The sequence below is a fragment of the Paroedura picta genome, chromosome 2 (assembly GCF_049243985.1).
Source record: "Paroedura picta isolate Pp20150507F chromosome 2, Ppicta_v3.0, whole genome shotgun sequence".
Classification (NCBI taxonomy): Eukaryota; Metazoa; Chordata; class Lepidosauria; order Squamata; family Gekkonidae; genus Paroedura; species Paroedura picta.
The window spans coordinates 161,499,043-161,515,871 of record NC_135370.1 but is presented as its reverse complement, the minus strand read 5'-3'; the positions used below and the strand labels follow the sequence as shown (position 1 = coordinate 161,515,871).

General features: G+C 44.0%; 1 protein-coding gene across 1 annotated transcript in view; it reads left to right on the top strand.

The window, feature by feature from the left end:
- The first annotated feature begins 4,972 nt into the window (after window positions 1-4,972).
- The window catches only part of LOC143830708 (serine protease inhibitor A3N-like), a 173,415-nt gene continuing 161,558 nt past the window's right edge, over window positions 4,973-16,829 (top strand). Inside the window, exon 1 of the mRNA XM_077323578.1 lies at window positions 4,973-4,984. The gene's annotated coding sequence lies outside the window, so the exon portion shown is untranslated. The remainder of the gene's footprint in view (window positions 4,985-16,829) is intronic.

The window sequence follows — 16,829 nt, the reverse complement described above, 5'->3', positions numbered from 1 at the left end:
AGCATTGTCCCAAACATCCCCAATGTATCTATGTCCCTTCCAGGTCACATAGGTATGTCAGATTAATTTCCGGCATTCCTCCGTTTTTTGGTGGGGGGGGGGAAAGTCCCCCACTGGCATGCTGGCTGATGATGGAGAGGTGGGAGTTGGCAGCGCGAGTCCCTGCCACCTTCTGTGGGTTGGGCCGAAGTCACAGAGTGGAAAAGGTCTGAGAATATTTATATTTCACATTTCTATTAGAAGCATTTTATAGTTGTTAAGAAAACTTGTGGGAGGGAAAGCATATTCTGAAGGCCTCCATCTGTATTAATTTGCCTATGCTCTTAGATTAGTCAAGGTGTCTGTCATGGGAACCCAAAACTTCAGAAATACAAGCAGTGATCGATAGAAGGGCCTTTTCAGCAGCTCCCCCTGTTTTCTGGAGCATCGTACTATTGGCCATGTTGATTGCCATCTCCGCACTGCAGGCCTTTTGGTGCCCCCTAAAGAGAGAACTCCTGCTCTGGCAGAGGTTTTGATTTATGACTCTTCTGCTTCTTTGGAAGGTTTGAGTCTACTGATTAGTTTCACATGTCATTTCAACTGCAAGTTGCCCTGAGCATTTTTAAACAGATCCCAACCTACATTCAGAGAAAATACCTTGGAACAAGGATTTCCAGGCATTGCTCAGAAGAATGCAGTTTCTCCATGTCCCAAAGCCTTGAAATGAAATGGAAGCCCTTCCTCTCCTTGGCAAAACAGACATTTCAAACAGTTGGGAAATGTGGATGAAGACCTTCCCCTGGCAGCTGGTGGAAATACACCCAAAAGCAAATGAAACCAACAGGCAAAAAGTGGTATCTTCTTGAGAGTTATTAAATGCAAAATTATTTAAATGACTTAGGACTGCATTTAATAAATCCCAAGAAGATACCAGTTTTTGCCTATTGGTTTCGTTTGCTTTTGGGTGCATTTCTACGAGAAACCAACGGTGTTTCTTTATATGGACTGGCAGCTGGTGAGCCAGGCATCCCCACTAAGGGGCTAAGAAGAGACCCAAGAACAGCCAAAGGGGAGTCAAGCAACTACTCTTGCTTTTGTTGTATACACAGCTCCTTGCCTCAGTGCGCCCCGTTGATCAACTACACTGTTTGACAGCATCTGTCAGATTGTCCCGCTTATCTTGAGAGAAACGGTGAGCATTCACTGCCTTACGTAGCTGTTTCCTATTTTGTTTAGCTTCCAGTAAACTGAGCTGCTTAAAGAAGCGGGAGACATGAATATAATGAAGACAGAATGACTGGGAAAGAGACACCGGGAAAAGAATGCTTGTTTGGCTGTCCTGACAGCATCAATCCTCTCGGAAAAATTCAGGGGCTGACATTTAAGCCCGAGTCTTAAAGATTTAAATAAGAGCAGATAAAGTTTCATGAATGAAGGCAATACCAGAAGTCACTCAGGCTTCAAGTTTTAGTGATGTAACATGGTAGGCTTTTTGAAAACAATTTTCTTTTCGGGCTTTTAAGCTCATTCTTGTTAGGATACAGAGGGCGAAAAGGGATGCCTGGCAAACAATTTAGACGCTGCCTTTCGCTCACGCTAATTAACAGTCTATGAATTTTAACTTGTGTCGGGACCATGGCAGTTTTAGGTTTATTGCCAAGGAGCTCTGCATTTGTCATTCATGGACATTGCCAAAGGATTTTTTTTTAAGGGCTTTCCTTTACAGTGGATTTCACATCCTGAAGAACTCGCTCTCCAGTAAATGACTAATTATCACAAATGGCAGGTAAGTTGGATTCTTGGATTCATGCAAGGAAAAACAGATGGAGAACAGATACCCAAAGCAGCAAGCTGGGAGAAAAAAAGGGGGGCATTTAATTTGGTCTCCTATATTTTCTAGTGGAAGAAGAGGTTTGCATTCCGTTTGCCCCTTCCTTTTGGGGAGCCAGATTTCAGGGTCTTTATTTGTGTCGGCTCAGAAGCGTTTCTATCCCAGGATAAAAAATTAATCTGTTCAAAGCAGCTTGCAACAGAATCAAAAACATACTATGAAATCAATAAGAGGAACAGAAAAGAGGATTCGAAAGGTCAGGTGATAAATCATAAAATGGCAAAAAAGAAAAGAAAAGAAAAGTATAAAAGCACCGAAAAATATCAGAGCCACAGTCAGGATCCAGAAGCAAATCAGACCAAACCAGAAAAGGTTCAACCAAAAGCTGCATGAAAGAAAAAGGTATTTGCCTGGTGCCTAAAAGCTTCTGCTATAGGTGCCAGATTGATTTCTTTGGGAAGGGTCTTCCAATGCCACCACTGAGAAATGTATAAAATCATGAAGGACCCAGAGAATGTGAAGAGAGAGAAATAATATTGACCTGTTTCAAGACCCCAGAGCTTGAGATCATCCAAGGAAATTTATTAGCAGTTTGATTGTGCCAAATCCCTTGCAACCCCCCCCCTCTCAATGGGTAGTGGTGGTGGTAGTTGGTGGTAGTTAGAAGTATTTCCTCTTCAAAAATTGCCACCTGGCAAATGTGCAAGATTCTGGCTGCCATTTTGCGGAACGACCTGCCTGAGGTCATCATTAAGACTGACTTGCTTCTCTCAGCCTTCAAACTATACAGGATGGAATTCTCCAAGAAGATGTTTTGACAAAGGTAATGAGGATGGCGGATTTATTCATTGTATGGCATGTGAATAAAGTAGCCAGAAGATCCTAAGATTGGTCAGCAGTCAGGCAAGAGACATTGGGAGGTTGTTGTCTGCCACCACATCATGACCCTGGCATTCTGTGAAAGTTGCCTTCCAAGTGCTAGCCAGGGCCATCCCTGCTTGGCTTCTGAGATCTAACAGGATTGAGCTTGCCAGGTTGGGAGTATGAGGGGATGGTCCAGGAGGACACTTCTTTATAAGAGGAACAGGACTGTAGTCCACTTGAATGTTTATTGTATGCTTTATCCTGCCCCTACTGCATTGTCTTCTTCCATAATTCCATTTCCGGCTTTCTTTGTGATATATCTTATCTGTTATTTTACTGTAGTTCCCAGGGTTTTTTTTAAATCTTAGTCCCCATGCGTTGTTTATTGGATACCTCATCATATTTGATTGCACTGTTTTCCATTGTGAGATCCACCTTACATTCCAGCAAGAAAGGGGAATCAAAAACAAGAGATCAGAGACTGGGATAATGTAATGATGCTCTGTGTAAACAATCAAATCTGTCCGTATGAGTCTGTCATTGAGAGAAAATGAAAAAGGAGAGAGGGGGGGGGGAGAGAGAGAGAGAGAGAGAGAGAGAGAGAGAGAATTAGGTAAGTGGTTCAGACAAAGTAAGGAATTGAACCTGATAATAGCAGTCAGTACAGTTCCAGAATAGAAAACAGTCTGCTTATTTGCTTATTCATGGCCATCCTGAAAGCCTAGCAAAATTACAGACTATCTAGATCAGGGATAGTCAAACTGCGGCCATTGTAGTCCATGGACATCTGGAGGGCCGCAGTTTGACTACCCCTGATCTAGATCACTAGATCACTAGTCCCTTGCATTATGTCACACTAGGCATCATGTGGTAAATTCTCCTTTGCAAACTTGACGTAGCATTTATAAGCAATGCCCTGTAATCTGGAGAGCCGGGTTTGAATCCCCGCATTCTCACATGCAGCCAGCTGGGTGACTTTGGACTAGTCATAATTCCTCTCAGAGCTCTCTCAGCCTCACCTATCTCACAAGGTGTCTGCTATGGGGAGAGGGAGAATAGGTGATTGTAAGCCACTTTGAGGGCTTTTCTGCATGCCATAAATGTAACGTCATAGTTACCTGTTGAAGATGCTGTATTCTGGCCACTCCGCATGACGTCGCCAACCTCCCATATCTGGCCAGCAAACTGCTTGCTCTATCTGCCATTTTTAAGTGCGAGTTGGTGAATCCCAAAAAGTGGATTCATCAACCTAAAAAGTGCTATCCCCCAGAGGACATCCAGCAGACCACCAGCAAAAGAAATGTAGGGAGGCGAAGAAGTGCTACATCTGCCTCCAATGTCATGCCCTCACACCCGCCTCCCTCCCTTCTTCCGGGGGGATAGGAACTTCTTTTTAAAAATGGAGAACAGCTTGGAGCAACAAATAGGCAGACACACGCCTCGGCTGAGATTGTCTGTGCCTCTATGAATATGCAGAGAGACATTTAAACGAATAAGTATATAGATTTTTTTTAAAATGGCGATCATCAGAAGTTCACATGTCAATCAGCCATGCTGAGAGGGGATTGGTTGGCCAAAGTGATTGACTGTGGTAAAGGCAGGGCAAAGAACAACAAGCCTAAAGCGCATTGCTCTCTCTCCTCATCTTTCCAGCAGTGAGTGAGGAGTGCAACATATGTGAAAAGTGTCCATTAACATTCGAGACAGCTCGAGAGGTTTGGAGTGCCGGTGAGGCACTATCATTTCTCATGCTTTGCCATACAGCAGGTTTCATGCGATAATGCCCAATGTGCGGAAAAGCCCTGAGACTCCTTTGGGTAGTAAATGGTGGAGTCCAAAAACAAAACAAACAAACAAACAAAAAAACCCAGCCCTTCTCCCCCTCCTCCTCCTTCTATTAACCTCTTTTAAGAGGTTCTGCCATGGTAGAGCATCCATTTGGCATGCAGAAGGTTGCAGATTCAATCCCAATTAAAGATAAAAAGTAGGAGGTGATGTGAAAAACCTTTACCTGAGACACTGGAAAGCTGCTTCTAGTCAGATCAGGGAATATTGAACATGAAAATTAAGAATCTGACTTTGTACAGGCTGGTTTCATGATTAGATTTCATTGGGGAGCAGGCCGGGCTCAGTTCCACAGCATCTACTTTGCATGCAGAAGTTTCTAGATTCAGTCCTTGCCTCTTGAGTTAAAATGCCCAGGTAGTAGGTGATATGAAGGACCTCTACCTGAGATCTTGGAGAGCCACTGCTGACTGGAGTAGGCCATTTTGACCTTGTTAGACTACTTGTTTGTGCCAGTAGAAGGCAGCTTCAGGTATTCTAGAACAGGGGTAGTCAACCTGTGGTCCTCCAGATGTTCATGGACTACAATTCCCATGAGCCCCTGCCAGCAAACGCTGGCAGGGGCTCATGGGAATTGTAGTCCATGAACATCTGGAGGACCATAGGTTGACTACCCCTGTTCTAGAAAATACAGAGTACTCAGACCTAGTCATCTGGTTACCTATCAGGGCTCTTATGTTCATGCCGTCAAGGACCTGATCTTCACTGAGATGAAATGAACAAACTTACAGTGCCAACTTAAGCAGAATCGGACTCAAATCTATTTAACGCGGCTTACTCCAAGGAAAATGTCCTTAGTGTTGTTCAGACAGTGTCTTTCCTGAGGTGACACAGTTTTTTCTATATGGAGGGAACCTACATGATCTTTTCCCTGCCTGTTGTCCTGGAATACAAATTCAGTGCAGAGAAACCTACACAAAGAGGTAAGTTAAAAAAAAAGAAGAGGCTGTTAGAATTCCATGCAAGCCAAGTGTTAGTATGAGAAGCAGAATTTGTAAGTATTATTTTTGGCTCCAGGATCCACACTTAATGAAAACTAAACATCATGAATATCCTGATCAGCCATAACATTTGTTTCCTCCGTTATTACCTTATAAAACAGTGGCAAAAGACTGCAGTGAAGGGGAGGAGATGTGTAGAGGCAGCAGATCCTTTTAAAAACTGTCCTCATTATTTATGTAACAAGCAAGTTTCACATTTATCAGGGGTAGTCAACCTGTGGTCCTCCAGATGTCCATGGCATTTGCTGGCAGGGGCTGATGGGAATTGTAGTCCATGGACATCTGGAGGACCACAGGTTGTCTACCCCTGACATGTATCATCTGAAGAATGCCAGGGCTGGTTTCAATAGCACATGATGAAGTCATGTTTGTAGAGAAGAGACAGATATGCAGTTCTATTAACCTTGGTATGTCTTTAATAAAGAATAAAATGAGGAATAATAAAGGGGGGGGGAGATAATTGTATTATAGAATCATAGAATCATAGAATCATAGAGTTGGAAGGGGCCATACAGGCCATCTAGTCCAACCCCCTGCTCAACGCAGGATTAGCCCTAAGCATCCTAAAGCATCCAAGAAAAGTGTGTATCCAACCTTTGCTTGAAGACTTCCAGTGAGGGGGAGCTCACCACCTCCTTTGGCAGCCTATTCCACTGCTGAACTACTCTGACTGTGAAAAACCTTTTCCTGATATCTAGCCTATATCGTTGTACTTGAAGTTTAAACCCATTACTGCGTGTCCTCTCCTCTGTAGCCAGCAGAAACAGCATCCTGCCCTCCTCCAAGTGACAACCTTTCAAATACTTAAAGAGGGCTATCATGTCCCCTCTCAACCTCCTTTTCTTCAGGCTGAACATTCCCAAGTCCCTCAACCTATCTTCATAGGGCTTGGTCCCTTGGCCCCAGATCATCTTCGTTGATTATTTAATCAACCTGATTGCTGTGTCCACTTATTTCAGTGAGAAACATATTTCTGGGTGTTAACTTCCTCCTTGCTGCCAATGAAGATGAAATTCTCAGGGTCTTCCAAGAAAACCTGCGAGCCAAACTGGAGACAAGGAAAATGTAGCTACTTTAGAGGCAATCAAAATTCTTCACTGCAGAAAGGCCAGGGAGATGCATGACAATGCTGGTGTATGTATGTGATTGTTTCCCTCCCCTCCCTTGTTTTCCAGGATGCTCAAGTAGATGGGGAGAGGGGAATATACCATTCTCACTTTCCTTTTATAGAAAGTGTACACTCCCATCGCTCTTGGTGCTGGCGAGGAATGAGAACTGCAGTATATGAATGTATGGTTAAAGTAGAAATTAAGTTTTTGGCAAGCTGGTTCCCTCACCCAGTTAGTGTCCCTTGCAGCCCTACGGTCCTGTGCTCCCCCACCCCCAGCATAGCCTTTTTCATGGTCAATGGGGACTCCCTCCTTCCTTCCTTTTCAGCTAAACAAGCTGATTGCATACGTACCCCTCTTTTGTGCAGTTCTCTCTCTCTTGGGTTCATGATATATAAGACTAAAAGAATTTTCACTGTAACATTTAAGATTAGGAAGGTGAATCTTCTAATCCATCTAGTACAATCTGTCTCAACCAGTGTTTGGTGAAAACCTGGGTTTTTTTGACCGCCCTGGAAGGGTTTCCCGAATGAGCGGGAATTAATTATTTTAAAAATCTGTTGGGTGATATGACCATACATGGTAATGTCAACCCACCCACCCTGGCTGAAATGGCCAATGATGGGCCTGGAGGGTGTGGGAAGGGGAGGGGCACTGGTAGGCATGTATGGAACTATACTTCCCATATTCCGCATAATCATGCCACTTCTGGGGTTTCTCGAAGCCTGAAGAGTGTTGAGCTTCTGAGACCTGGAGGTATTCTGCACGGACCCAAATAAAACAGTTTAAAAAACAACCAGTTTAGACTGCTTTATTATATTTCAATTGTTGTTCTGCATTGAATATAGTCCGTTGAAAAACTACATTGCAATGCTCTCTGCATGAAACAATTCATAGCCCTGCCCCTTGTAGTTCTGCCAACTCCACTTTGTTCTCTAATGTTCTGCGAACTCCACTTTGTTCACTAATCTGCATAACTAAAGATCTTCTCTGGGATGATGAGCCAGTTTGGTGTAGTGTTTAGGAGTGCAGACTTCTAATCTGACATGCCGGGTTCGATTCTGCACTCCCCCACATGCAGCCAGCTGGGTGACCTTGGGCTTGCAAAGCTGTTCTGACCGAGCAGTGATATCAGGGCTCTCTCAGCCTCACCCACCTCACAGGGTGTTTGTTGCAGGGAGAGGAAAGGAAAGGTGACTGTAAGCACCTTTGAGACTCATTCGGGTAGAGAAAAGCAGCATATAAGAACCAACTCTTCTTCTTCTTCTTCTTCTTCTTCTTCTTCTTCTTCTTCTTCTTCTTCTTCTTCTTCACAGATCCAAACACTAGTTCCTGCTGAGATGTGCTACTGAAGGTACGTGATTGCATGTGTATAATCTTGCAAGCTGGGTTTGATTTCCCGCTCCTCCACATGTAGCCAACTGGGTGATCTTGGGCTGTTCTCCCATGTTGTGGGGAAAGGAAGGGAAGGTGACTGTAAGTCACTTTGAGACTCCTTCAGGTAGCGAAAAGCAGGGTATAAAAACCCACTCTTCTTCTTCTTCTTCTTCTTCTTCTTCTTCTTCTTCTTCTTCTTCTTCTTCTTCTTCTTCTTCTTCTTCTTCTAAAATCCTATTGGTTAATGTTTAGTCATTTATGTGAAAGCATAAAGAATTACATTTGCTTTGGTGCCCTCTAGTGTGAAAATTTCTCTCCTGTTTCTTTCAGTATTCTGCCACAAGAAAATGCTATGGTTAGTATTCTCTTAAAATTGTAGAGGATCTCAAGCCTCATACTTAAGTTGCCTCTTCTTCTGCAAAGACGGAGCATTTCCCAAGCACACCAACCGCAATACTTCATCAGTGGAAAAATACCCCCCTCCCCAGCTTGTTCATCCTTCCTCACTGTTTATTTCATCTTATTTATTTAGTGCATTTATAGACCACGTCCACCTTTGGGGAAAAAAAAACATTACAAGGCACTTTTCAATAATGAAGCTTGCAACCATGATAATTCATTCTAAAACCAAGGCAAATGCAAACAATAAATTTAAAAGCAGCTTTAAAAAGCAGCAGAATAAATAAATCTCTGTTTCATATATTATAATATTAACTAGCAGATGCAAATAAGTAATTACATTCCATTATCTTAATCACTAACCATAGTAAGCGGAGGATCACAAGATCATCAAGGGCAACAAAATTAAAGAACAGGAGCCAGTCTTCCAGGATCGGGGGGATATTCACTCACCAGCATAAGAACATAAAAAGAGCCTCACTGGTTCAGGCCAGTGGTGCATCTAATCCTGCATCCGTTGGCATGTGAAAGATAAGAAAGCAATATCTACAAAATAAATTTCCATAAGGATTACAGTTTTGTACCAGCCAACTGGTTGAATTTTTTTAGTTTGGCTTGATTGACAGGCAGAGGAAAGTCATGTATATAGCACATTCCTCTACTCCGACATTTCAAGCAGGCATACGGAGTGTCAAGAAGTGCAAGAAGGTGCCAGAGGAGAGCAGGAGGCGAAGAATGGCCAGAAGCGTGATTTTTTATAGCGTTACGCCATAGTGTTGGCATAATGCTATTTTTTTCAGTGTGCGGAATGGCCCTCAGAGTTGCAGCTGATCACAGGGATCAGTTCCCCTTGAAGAAAATGATTGATGGGGAGGGTGACACTAAAGTGTGGTTCCTCCATTCCCACAAACCCTGCTCTTCCCAAGCTCCACCCCAAATCTCCACAGTTGGCAACCCTAAAAATCTATGCCTATTTTTGGAACAGTTATATACAAATCGCATAATGATGCCATAAACCTGACATATATGTATTTAACACGTTTGTATTTAACAAACACATCAGGCCCACAAGCAATGAGAAGGGGCAGCATGCAGAGACTCACCCGGCTGACATAGGGAAGCAAATGAAACATGGTGTTATAACTTTATTTCAGGCATGGGCCTTCCCTGTGTAGTGCATACTATAGGCCATTACATAACCGAGACAAAGACATAACGCCAGCTGTATATGGCTGCTTGACAGAGACTCAATAAACCTTTGGGGGAGGCAGGGTATTAGGGAGTTTGTTGAGGACCCAGCAAATAGTAAATAGGCTGGTGAGTTGTATCTAGCTAGGCAGCTCACAAGGGATGCAGCTTTCCAGAGACATATTTGCTGGACACGCACTCAAGCATCTCATCTTTCCATCGGGCGTCACGCGGCCCAAAGTGACGGAGGGGCTCCTTTCTGTGCTTCCCAACTCAGAAATGACAGCTGACTCTGTAAACATTCTGAGTCACCAATAAAAACTTCACGTACCATTTGGGTTTCTTAGGGGGCTCCCCCTTTTTATAGGCAAACTGGGGCTTAGCTGCGAAAAATGGCTCCATCAGAACACTTCATTTATGACACAGGTGAGGTTTCTCCATTTTCTTCCCCAGGAAACATCCAACTCTGGCAGGAAAGGAAGGCAACATGTGTGTATGCTAAGAGTCCCCTGGCGTGCCCTGGAGTCGGTTCATGTTTTCAGGTAGACCTTACTGAAATGTTTGCATCCCCCTCCCCTAGATTGGCCATGGGGACAGGAAACCTGCAGTACCACTGTTAGAGAGAAGAGGCAAGTTAGAAACCCATAAGTTGCGTTGCAAGAATAATTTTAAAATGCAAATATTTATTACAGTAACGTGTGCAAGTTAAGCATTAAAAACATCAACAATTCTTGGTTTGAGTCATTTTGCTGGTTCGTGTTAGTTCTGCTGATGGTGTGTGGTGGTTAGAACAGCCATTTTTAACCAGGGATCCTCCAGAGCCACAGAGGGATTACTCTAGTTGGGAGGGGGGGGATTTAATTTTTTTCAGTACATTAAACTAACCCAGGGAAGAGTCAGGAGGAGAGAGTGGCTCTCTGCTCCTCTATCTGGTCTGCAGTGGCCTTGTTAGAATCACAGAATCATAGAGTTGGAAGGGGCCACAGAGGCCATCTAGTTCCACCCCCTGCTCAACGCAGGATCAGCCCAAAGGATCCTAAAGCATCCAAGAAAAGTGTGTATCCAACCTTTGCTTGAAGACTGCCAGTGAGGGGGAGCTCACCACCTCCTTAGGCAGCCTATTCCACTGCTGAACTACTCTGACTGTGAATTTCCCCCCCTGATATCTAGCCTATATCGTTGTACTTGAAGTTTAAACCCATTACTGCGTGTCCTCTCCTCTGCAGCCAACGGAAACAGCATCCTGCCCTCCTCCAAGTGACAACCTTTCAAATACTTAAAGAGGGCTATCATGTCCCCTCTCAGCCTCCTTTTCTCCAGGCTGAACATTCCCAAGTCCCTCAACCTATCTTCATAGGGCTTGGTTGAATTCACACACAATGGAAAAGGAACAGGAGGGGGAATCTCCCAAAGTTACAGGTGATCTCCAAATCACACAGATCATGTCTCCTGAGGAGAAATACTGGTTTGCTTTAGAACAGCTGAGATGGATGCTTCCTTGTTTTGCCCAGGCAAGGTACAGTAAACACAAAAATGAAACTAACTTCTTAAACATGTGACTTCTGCGGGGAATGGCAGGGCGGTTTGGCCAGCTGACAACACAGGGTTAATGAAAACTTGACAAATATGTCAGGGTTACTCCACAGTCAAAAGGTTGAGAAAGGCTGGGTTAGAATATTGGACTATGACTGTGAGGACCAAGTTCAAAACTCTCAAAAATCACCTGGGTCAGCCAGTCTGTCAGCCTAACCTTCCTTATAGTGTTATGAAGATAAATTGGGGAGAGGGGAGAATGATGTACTTGGAAGGTAAAAGCTCATCACAGGTAGCCCCAATGGTTTGGTGTTTCATACAGAAAATCTAAATGGTGCTGCTCCACTGGGGTTCAAAGAATCTAGCAATAAATTAAATCACTTGATGGCTTCTAATTGTGACCCAAATCCTGGCTCTTGAGTGCTAGATTATCCTGCAAATTAGATTATTCCTGAATTTATTTAATATAGCCATGAGATCCTAAGATTGTCTGGCAAACAGGAAAGATGAATTCAGAGGTCGTTTGCCATTGCCTGCCCCTGCATCACAACCCTGATGTTCTTTGGGGGTCACCCTTCTAAGTGCTGTCCATGGTTTTCCCTGGTTAGCTTCTGAGATTTGATGGGATTGGGTTTGCCTAGACCAGGGGTAGTCAAACTGCGGCCCTCCAGATGTCCATGGACTACGATTCCCAGAAGCCCCTGCCAGCGAATGCTGGCAGGGGCTTCTGGGAATTGTAGTCCATGGACATCTGGAGGGCCGCAGTTTGACTACCCCTGGCCTAGACTATCCAGGTTGCGTTTGAGGAAGTAGCTTACCATGGAAGTAGCTTTCCCTGTCCCCTCCATCTCCCACTGTCCAGCTGTTTGTTGGCTTAAGGTTGTCAACTTCACCATGGAGCCCAGAGATGCCCCAGAATTACAAGGGAACTCCAGGCTACAGAGATCAGTTCCCCTGGAGGAAATGACTGCCTTGAAAGGGGGACTGTATAGCATTATAACTCCCTTTTCCTCCTCTACTCTTCACCCCCAAATTCTCCAGGTGTTTCCCAACCTGGAGCTGGCAACCCTTGGCCCAGGCCAGATGGCTCCTCCCCCCCCCCCAATTGGTCTGAACTAGTGTGAGGCCTGGGATTAAGAACAGGGCTTTCCACTGGTTGTCTTTATGGCAGCTTCTTCAAACGACCCATCCTCCCCTTTGATGGGGCAGTTCAGGGTTTCACAACTTTTTGGAGCATGTGCACACCTTTGAAATTCTGACACAGTATGGTGGGTTCACAGAATGGTTCCTGCAGTGAGAATTCAGGTGCTGTGTCAGCTATTGTCACAGGACCATTAAGAAAACAAAGATCTGCCCAGCCAATTTGCGTATGGACTTGCTGGGCCTACCTGTCCCTACCCACATTCTCAAAACACTTGGTGGCGGTAGGAGGCTCCGTGCTCCCCCCCCCCCCGAGGAAATGTATCAAAGAAAATCCCCAGATGCCTCCATTTGTAAATGTAGCCCAAGTTTGTTGATTCAGGGCATCTCCCATAAACATGAGAAATGGCATTTCATATTGCTCAATATTAGTCCACGCTAATAGCACAGAGCGAAGGAAGCCATATTCATGCTGCAAACCTGTAAGCAAGCTTGTGTTTCCAACACTCATTTTCTTTCTCTCTTTTTTAGAAATTTCACAAAGGAAACAATATTGGAGCTTTTCCCTGGAATATTACTTGAGGCCATGCAGTTAAAAAAACAGGAAATTTGGCTCTTTAGAGTTAATAATGGTTTCTTTATTGAGCAGAGTCTCGTGCGTTTTATTTATTTATTTTTTTTCCTCTGTTGACCAGATTTTCTTATGAAAGGGTTAGAAGTGGCTAAGCGAGCAGTCTGAGTCCATTGATTCCTTTTGATTTATGCTGACCCGAAAGGGGTGGAAAGGTGACCCTGTTGGCAGGCAATAAGATCTAATCTGCTACTAAGTGAGTAATTAAAAGTGAGGCCTTATATATTTTGATAACGAATTGACAGCTTTTTCCATCCTTGTGTCACACTCCAGCTACAATCAGCGTAGTCGAGGTATTTAATGCCGAATGACAAGTTTAGGAGAAGTCAAAAGCCAAGTCCCTCCACCCCCACCTTCAAATACGTTGTTCTTTCAGATGGTCAGATGAATAGACTGGTTGTATTGTGAAACTGAGAAAAAATTTACAGTCGGGCTGATGGATATGATTCAGTTTGGGGTCAGGGAATGTTCCCTATTTTGCCTCTTTTATATTATTTTTATTCCTTTTTTTGTCAATGGTTGAAATTCTCTACAGTTGGCCGTTGATGCCGATGATTCACTTTGAATTGTGCTTGTGTAGTTTTTTTATATATATACATTTTAAATGGTATTTACATGTCCAATGTGTGCTGTTTTTACATGTATGGTTAATGCTGGTGTTATTGACCTACAAATACTACTGGGAAAAAATAAATGTATTTTACCAGAAAAAATTGTCAGGAGGAAATGACATATGCAGTCAGGGTCCTGTATATCTCAAGGACCATCTACTTGCCTATACTCTCCAAAGAGTGACACTATTAGTTCTAACTAACTGGTGAACCCTGGCCCCAAAGAAGTCCACCTGTCCTCAACCAGAGCCAGAGCCAGAGCCTTTAGTCTATGGCCCCAACCTGGTGGAATGTGCTCCCTAACGAGATCAAGGCCCTGTCCAAACTCAAACAGTTCCATGGGGCCTGCAAAATGGAGCTCTTCTGCCAGGCTTTTGGGTGAGGCCAGCAACAAGGACCTCCCTACAACCTGGTCCCATTGCTAGGCTACTCTGACACCCAACATGTCCCTACCTTAAGGCTTCCATTCATTCTCAACTGTTATTTTTGGCTCTGATTGATGCCGACTGTTTATAACCAGTTTTTTTTTCCACTTCAAATTGTTGCAAATGTTTCAATGTATCTTTGTGTTCCCACTGTTCTATGTACATTGCCCCGAGATGTCATAGTGAGAGGCGGTATATACACTGAAGGAATAAATAAATAAAATTAAGGCAATGGTGCAGAATTAAGGAATCATGGGCTTGCTTCATGCAAAGGAAGCAAAACTGAAATGTGTTGGACCAGGCCCAACAGCAACCACTGGGGACTTGATACCATGGACCTTGTGTCACTCACAATGTGTCCAGCTGCTTGCTACTGTTCAATGGTAGACATAGCATGAAAGCCAGTGAGATATAGAATCATAGAATCATAGAGTTGGAAGGGACCATACAGGCCATCTAGTCCAACCCCCTGCTCAACACAGGATTAGCCCTAAGCATCCTAAAGCATCCAACCTTTGCTTGAAGACTGCCAGTGAGGGGGAGCTCACGACCTCCTTAGGCAGCCTATTCCACTGCTGAACTACTCTGACTGTGAAAATTTTTTTCCTGATATCTAGCCTATATTGGTGTACTTGAAGTTTAAACCCATTACTGCGTGTCCTCTCCTCTGCAGCCAACAGAAACAGCATCCTGCCCTCCTCCAAGTGACAACCTTTCAAATACTTAAAGAGGGCTATCATGTCCCCTCTCAACCTCCTCTTCTCCAGGCTGAAAATTCCCAAGTCCCTCAACCTATCTTCATAGGGCTTGGTCCCTTGGCCCCAGATCATCTTCATCGCTCTCCTCTGAACCCTTTCAATTTTATCTACGTCCTTCTTGAAGTGAGGCCTCCAGAACTGCACACAGTACTCATGCTTAGAATTTATTTATTTATTTATTTAATTACATTTATATACCGCCCTCCCTCATGGCTCAGGGTGGTTTACCGTAAAATTCATGGTGCAGTAAAGGGGAACTTATAATGATTGAGAACATATATATTTCTAACAGTGGAAACAGTGTTGGAGTATAAAATGGGGTGCCCCATGCGTTCATTTCCATTCAAGAGCTAAAGCATGTCAAAACTGAGCCAAAGATCAACACGGTATCAGTATAAGAAAATAATCTTTTTGCGTAGTTGCAAAATGTACAATGAATATAATAATTATGATTATTGACATGTCAATTAATAACCCAAACTATTTCTGTTGGCTCAAACACTGGTTATTGCAAGCACTTAATCAGGAAGTGACAAGATCTCACAATGAATAATAAATATACTTGGGAGCACCTTGTGCAATTGCTATAGAGGTATAACCTAGTTTACAGTTGATTTACTGCAACTGTTCGCCTCTAGCATTAGGGATGCCAGACCCCAGGTGCGACCTGGGGATCCCTTGGCTTTATAACCCATCTCCAAATGACAGTGATCAGCTTCCCTGAAGAAAATGGCTGCTTTGGAGGGTAGACTCTATAGCATTATATTTCACTGAGGTTCCCAAATCCTCCCCCCCCACTCTCACCCCAAAGTTTCTAGGTAGTTCCTTACCCAGAGCTGGCAACTCTAATCATTTCCCTTTCTGTAAAACATTTTTCACAAGTCCTTTAGTCCCATACAATTATTTCCTTATTGTTCCTTCAGATTGGTGTAGTGGTTAGGAACAGTGGGCTCTAATAAGAACTGAATTTGATTCCCCACTCCTCTACATGTAGCCAGCTGGGTGACCTTGGGGCATTTACAGTTTTCTTAGAGCCCTCTCAGCTTTACCTGTTTCACAGAGTGTCTGTTATGGGGAAAGGAAGGGTAGGCTATTGTAAGCCACTTTGAGAATCTTTCAGGTAGTGAAAAGGGGGGGATAAAAACAGCTCTTTCTATCTCTCCTATTAGTTATTCTAGCATCCTAGCTACCCCTCCAATATACCTTATCTCAGGAGCCCCCAATGTGCTGCCCAATAATACTTTACTAGGTGTCCACCAGGGGCTCTTAGAAAGTAGATTAGTCTTTTGTTCAGCAGGACTTCTGACAGGTTATATAGATCAAGATCGATTCCGCATGGTGCCACCGGTGCACTGCTGTGGAGCTGCATGCTCTGCAGCAGTCTTTGTTCACATGGGGGGACACATTTCAGTTGGGCACCTAGTGTCCCTCTGAAATGAGTCCCCCCCTGAAACAAAGCAGCAGTTCTGCCATGCGGGGCAGTGTCTGGGGGGGGGCATTGCAATCCCACCTTCCTGCAAAATAAAAATAAATCCCCCAGTCCACCCCACAGTGCAACAAAGTGCCGCAAAACTGACCACGGCATTTCGTGCCTCCTCTGGGCCACCATAAGAAAGGAAGGAGCTGAACATTCCCTGTCGACACAGGCTTGCCATGGGGCAGGCACTGTTGGCCCCTGCAGTAGGTTAAGGGAAGTCAGAAAATTCCGTGTTCTTTTAGCCCAGGGCTTCTGGGCTGTGATTCACTCCAGGCTCAGGAGTATGGTAGCCTGGCGGCAACATCATATTGAATCGGGGATTTGCCCTGCTTCCATTTAGCTGCTTTCTCTGACTTTTCTGCTCGTGCGGAATCGGCCTAAAAGGCATCCTATTAAATAGTTATATTAACCTCTGTCCCTGACATTTTGAGGTTAGATCCACTTCCTGTGGCAGTCATTTTGTGATTTGCTCCACCTTCTGTAGCTCCCATTTTGTGGCTGGGATTCATACCTTATCTGAAATATTTGATTTTCTTTTTGAAGGCCCTGTTTTATTTTTCTGCTGGGCATTTGGCTCATAGGTTGCAAGCTCCTGGTACCGAAGACCTGTAACGGCGGGACATAAAACCCAACCAGAAGCCAACAACATATTTTCAGG